This window comes from Sceloporus undulatus, chromosome 8 (assembly GCF_019175285.1).
Source record: "Sceloporus undulatus isolate JIND9_A2432 ecotype Alabama chromosome 8, SceUnd_v1.1, whole genome shotgun sequence".
Lineage (NCBI taxonomy): Eukaryota > Metazoa > Chordata > Lepidosauria > Squamata > Phrynosomatidae > Sceloporus > Sceloporus undulatus.
This window is the reverse complement of record NC_056529.1, coordinates 10,841,159-10,846,994: the sequence shown is the minus strand read 5'-3', so window position 1 is coordinate 10,846,994 and position 5,836 is coordinate 10,841,159. Positions and strand designations below refer to the sequence as shown.

General features: G+C 40.8%; 1 long non-coding RNA gene across 1 annotated transcript; it reads right to left on the bottom strand.

The window, feature by feature from the left end:
• Positions 1-224: 224 nt before the first annotated feature.
• Positions 225-4,103, bottom strand: LOC121914343. Its single transcript, XR_006100522.1, has 3 exons — positions 4,028-4,103; positions 1,319-1,373; positions 225-391 (listed from the first exon to the last, which is right to left on the bottom strand). It is a non-coding gene; the product is annotated as an uncharacterized LOC121914343 (long non-coding RNA).
• Positions 4,104-5,836: the final 1,733 nt, after the last annotated feature.

Genomic DNA, 5,836 nt, shown 5'->3' with positions numbered 1-5,836 from the left:
GTTCATGAAACAAAGTGTGCAAACACTGAACTATCAGAAAGCAAAGGTGTCACTGTCTCAGCCACCCATGTGAACAATTCTGGATTTTAAATTATTTCAGATTTCGGAATTCCAGATTCAGTCTGCGCTTGCAAGGGAATGTTAAGTTCCTTTTCCCATCTGTTATGATTAAAAATATGAAGACTCTTACACATAATGTGTATGCAGAAGTTCCCCTCCATGGGATCTGTATAGCTTACTCCCATGTTAGTGTGCATGAGACAGATTTCAGGCAGGTCCATGAAGATGACACCAGGAGCTATTATACTGTGACACCAACCCTAGTGAAACCACAGCTAATTCCAAATCCAACTCAGCGCTGGGTGTCTGTGAAGAGAACCATCTACTGCACCTGTTACACAATAGGAAGGTACAATTTGAAAGCAGGATATGAAACAATGCAGCCATTGGAAGGGGAAGGGATTTAGCAAAAACAGCAATACAATAATTTAAGGTTCAATTGATATTTTGCATGACTTGCTTGATGTTGCAAGATGAAAACCAATATTTGAATATGTCTTCTTTTCACTAGATGGATGTTGTACTATCACTTCAGCACCCATCTAGTAACTGCAAAATGGCCAGCTCAACGAGTCACATTTTGGAACTGTTTTTCCACTTCTCCATCCCCTAATTTTTGTACTGTCTTGCCTAACAAAGAATACTGGAGAACTCAAAAGTTCACTCTGGTTCTGCACCATTTTTTAATTTAAAAAAAAAATAGTGGTCCTAATAAATGTATTATTGCTCAGCTTTGATTTTTGTGCATCCAACATTACAAGTCATGCTCCCACACAGCGACTTCAACAAATAACTGCAACAAGTGATGTTGAAGGCCCTGAACTTGTACTGGTGCTTATGCTTTCATAAGCAAAACCTCAGCTTTGGGTGAGAAGTGCAGAGTAAATATTTCAACCCTCTTTCCCACCAACAATTGCATCCAGTTCATAGATTTTTTAAAAACATTCAGTCACACATTATGTGTGCTGACTCCCATGTAAAAGATTTGTGGCAATTGCATGATGTACGAGGTGTCATTTGTAAAATATTATTTAGTGTAAAACATGATTTTCTCTCTCCCTCCACCCATACACTGATTTATAAGTTGGATTTATAAATCTGCACTTCTCAGGGGTTGAGTTATATATCTTGTCTCTGATTTATAAAACTTGCCAGTAAATCTTCAGCCAAAAGTTTTGATTCAGAAATCATTATTTTAAGCATTAGATTCAGCTAAAACATTTGGCTGATTTATAATCCACGAAATGGTTTTACATACCCCAATCTGGATTTACAAATTCCACAACAGATTCACAAATCGTTCCAAGAGAATCCTGAATAAAGAGAGAGAGAGAGAGAGAGAGAGAGAGAGAGAAGTGTCATGATTTACTGATCTTCACTTTGCAATTTTAGGGTACAACTGACTGATTTATAACCCCGAGATTATACAATAATGATCTTAGTTTATAAAATCCTTATTTTACTTGGAGTCAAAATTTTGATTTATCAGTGATGATTAGGTTTACTGCCAGGTAGGTTACAAGAATTCCTCAGCACATTGCTACTAGGAGGAAGCACAGACGAATAAGCAAGGAGAGGTAGGCAGAAGATGGACTATACAGCAAACACTGCTTATTAGGGAAATATGGGGAAACAATTTTGCCATCTTGAAGGACATAAAATAGTAGTGAGGAGCAGAATGTTGTCAGATGAGACACTTGGAGCTGAGTTTAGAAATGAGTTCAATACCTTAGGATTTTGATTTGCTGTTGTGTACTCTTAAGTCATTTCTTGCTTATGGCGACCCTAAGGCAATCCTATCAAAGGGTTTTCTTGACAAGATTTGTCCAAATGTCTTTGCCTTTCTCTGAGACTGAGCAATAGTGGTCAACCAGTTGGTTTCAATCACTGAGCTGGGATTCCAGCTCTGTTCTCCAGAGCTCAGACTACTACATCATGCAGCTGGAGGCTTGGGTAAAGACATTTGAGCATATTAGGGTGCAAGAGGTTCTCCTGGAAAGAACGGAATAGACGGTCCTGGATGGGGAACACACACAGTAAGTTTCTACGGAGGAGGTCACTTCACGTACACATGGGGTAGACAGTTGGAGGAATGTCACACACAGAAGTAGGGAAACCAAGGTTTGTTCAGGGAGCTTGCAGCTACAGAATTGTTTTGAAGCTCTTTCCCTTATCAGGGAGGATGAGGAAGAGAAGCAGGGTCAGTCCTCAGGGACAATGCAGGGAACCCTGAGAGTATCATAGCAGGGAATAGATGCAGCTAAGCCTCGTAGGACGCATGTAGTGGAGGTGAGCATTCCTTGCTGAGGTGTACCGAAGTAGTGGTTTGTGGCCTGACAAAGTGTCTTGGGAGGTAGGTTGTTTCCCTGGGGCAAAGATCCATGATGTGATGCTGACAAGACTTGTCAAGCCTACTGACTGTTACCCCTTTCTTTTGGTTCATGTGGGAACCGATGATACTGCAAGGCACATCCTTCAGAGTATCGTAAGGGATTATGAGGCTCTGGGTAGGAAGTTGAAAGAGATGGATGCACAGGTTGTCATCTCATCTGTTCTCCCAGTTGAAGGGCATGGTCCAGGAAGGGAGAGGAAAATAGCTGAGGTGAACAGCTGGCTCTGCAAATGGTGCCACCAAGAGCGATTTGGATTTTTGGATCATGGGCTGCGATTCCATGAGGAGGGACTTCTGGCAAGGGATGGATTGCACCTCACCCCAATTGGCAGAAATATTTCTTGCCAATAGTCTCAAAATTTTGATCTGGAGGGCTTTAAACAAAAAAAATGTTTTGGAAGAACAATTAATGCTACTGATTTAAGATTAGGGATGTGGTTCCTCTGGTTCACTCTCTTGATCCCATCTTTGTTTCTTCCAGACACCAGTTAAACTGACTCTCACTTGACATGCAGGTTTCCATCATGTAGTTTGAGAGAGCCTTTCTATCATGTCCTCATGGTCTCCACATTAAGATAAAGGGCATAGGAAACCTGCTGTTATTCCATAGATTCCCTGCATCATTCTCAATTGCTTGCAAACACGTCAGTCATCCTGCAGCAAAGTGTCAATTTTCTAGCTTATGTGGGATGATGGGACTAGCAAAGAGGGGGGAAGGACTGTAAGCAACCTCTATCTTGGAAGCGACTAATTAATTGCATTTAATTACTTTTCAAGAACAAAACAATTACCTTTTGTTATTTGTAATTGGTAAGCTATTTGTAATTGGTAAGTATTAGTTCTGTTTACAGTTATGAGGGTTGAAGACACAGACTATCATAGGGTTGAAGTACTGGGATGTGCTGAGCATCAAGATCAGATGGCAGCTTTAAGGCAACAGTGAGGTGGTCAGGTGAGAATATGTAACTAAAGATCATATTTAATTATTTTTGAGAAACAACAGTAAACACTATAATAATGTGGTTAAAAATAGTAATGATAATAGCATCTACTTATGTTTTTGAGGTTTTTACTATAGCTGTAATGAACTGGTTTTTAAATTTAACTTTCTAAGCTTTTAGATAACTTGCAGTTGCCCTGGGATTGATGGGACATGGTCCAAAAGATCATTTTATTGGAGTTCTGCTCATAATTCTGACACTGACTTCAGTGTTCACACGAAAGATGGGTCCCTCCATTTATTTTCAAGTCCCATCTGCCCCATATAAACATTTTGGAATCTCATCCAGTTCTTACTGTTTTCTCCATCATGTTCTCCATTGTGTGTGATGTGTGTATATGTGCCTTAAAGCTGCTTATTAATGTATGGTGACCCCACAAATTCCATAGGGTTTTCTTAGGCAAAGAATACTCCAGAGGTGGTTTTGCTAGTTCCTTTCTCTGAAATACAGCCTACACTCCTAGCATTCCTTAGCAGTCTCCCATCAAAGTACTAACTAGAGCCAAGCCTTCTGAGCTTCCAAGATCAGACAGGATCCAGTGCCTTTATGGTATTTAGCCCAAATATTCCATTACCTCTTTTTATCTTGCATGCGTCTGTCTTCCAGGATCAGTCTCCCAGTGAGGATCTCTCTGCCCCCTTATTATTAACAAGCTGTTTACTCCCTCTTCCAGATCATTAACAGAAATGTTAAAGAAAAATGTTGCCTGTTACCATTTAACTTCCTCTATTTCCTTTTTATTGTTCCTGCCTGCTTACTCCCGTTCAGCCCACAGTTCTCTCCATATCATGGTTGGGCTGGTCCAATTCCCTTTCAGTTAATTTCTCATGTAACTTTTTGTTAGAGTCAGTTCCTTCTCTGTCTCCTTACCGTCCAAATGTATCACATTCTTTTGTACCAGCCTTCCTTGGCTTGTTTTGCAATTCTATTTTTAAGGAAAGAATCAAGACTTCTGGCAAGATAACCTGCAACACTGATGCCTTCTGATCACAGAAGTGTAGGAGCCTAGGCTCGGTTGCAAGTTGCTCAATGTCATCCCCCACTTACAAGACACACACACACTACAGCCATGCTAATATGGAACAAACAGCATCCTCTGTATCTTTTTGCCATCCTTTAAAAAAAGACAGATTGCACCTAGTTAGAACTGAGTCAAGGCTTTTCCCAAACAGTAATCAAGTGTAATGGCACAGGTGCACACAGATCAGATAAATAACCGAAGCACAGTGATTGTCAGAGAACCAATGCTGGTCTCAGATCTATAGCATAATTGTTCAGAGAGAGTTAATCAGTTGATTATTTACATCTTAAGGAGCATAAAAGAGAGACGAGGTGAGGATTCTGGTATGCATAGGAAATGTTTGTAGAAATCACCATAGCAGGATGAATTGACACCAGGATCAAAGAAGTATTATACTTGAAGCAAGGTAATCAACCTGAGATACTTTGCAATCTGAACACTGAACTGTCTATTTAGAAAAAAAAAATCAAACATATAGTGGAACCTCATCTACAGGCATTTTAACACTAAGGCGGGTTACAAACCGCCACTTGGGACGTCCTCAGGATGTCCCAGTTTAAAAAAGGGGCATCTCTTCCAGACGCCCCTATTCCTGTTACGGACTCTGTCCATAACAAATGGTGGCGGCCATTCCACACGGCCGCCGCCATCCTGACGTAACGGACGCTGTGCGTCCGCACGTCACGCGGCGCTAATGACATCGCGAGTGCACCATTGGTGCCTCGCGGCATCATTAGCACACCACCAGAAGAAGCTCCATTTTGGAGCTTCTTTTTTGCTCCGTAAGGGAGCCACGCGGCGGCTCCCTCGCGGAGCAAACAGCAGCGCTGGGAGACCGCTGCAAAGCGGCAGTTTATAATGCCTCTATATAACTATAGTGCTATGATTGTGCTTTTACTCCCATGGTTCCAGCCTATGGAATCTTGGGATTTGTAGTTTAGGGAGGGATAACTGGAATTTTCTACCAGAGAGCAATAGTACTTCTCCAACTATAAACCCCAGGATTCTATATGATGCAGCCACAGCAGTTAAAGTAGAATCATAGTGGAGATTATCACATGCCTTTTCTGTGGCAGGAGGGACACTGGATCTAAATCTCAAAAATGAATCCCATCATTGTTCCTTCTCTGGGTAGTAGGCAGCCCATATGCAACCCAGGCTTCTCTCACAGCTTTTCATACACAGGATTTTCCTATTTATGAAAAGCTGTGTGATTATTTATTATTTCAGTTATTATATTTATTTATAGCCACCTTTTTCCAGTTTAGGACTCAAGGTAGTTTAGAAGAGTTAAAAGAAACATAGTTGAATATTCACAGCATGCAAGCATTAAAAAAGTAATTCAGCTATCAGAAAATGTAA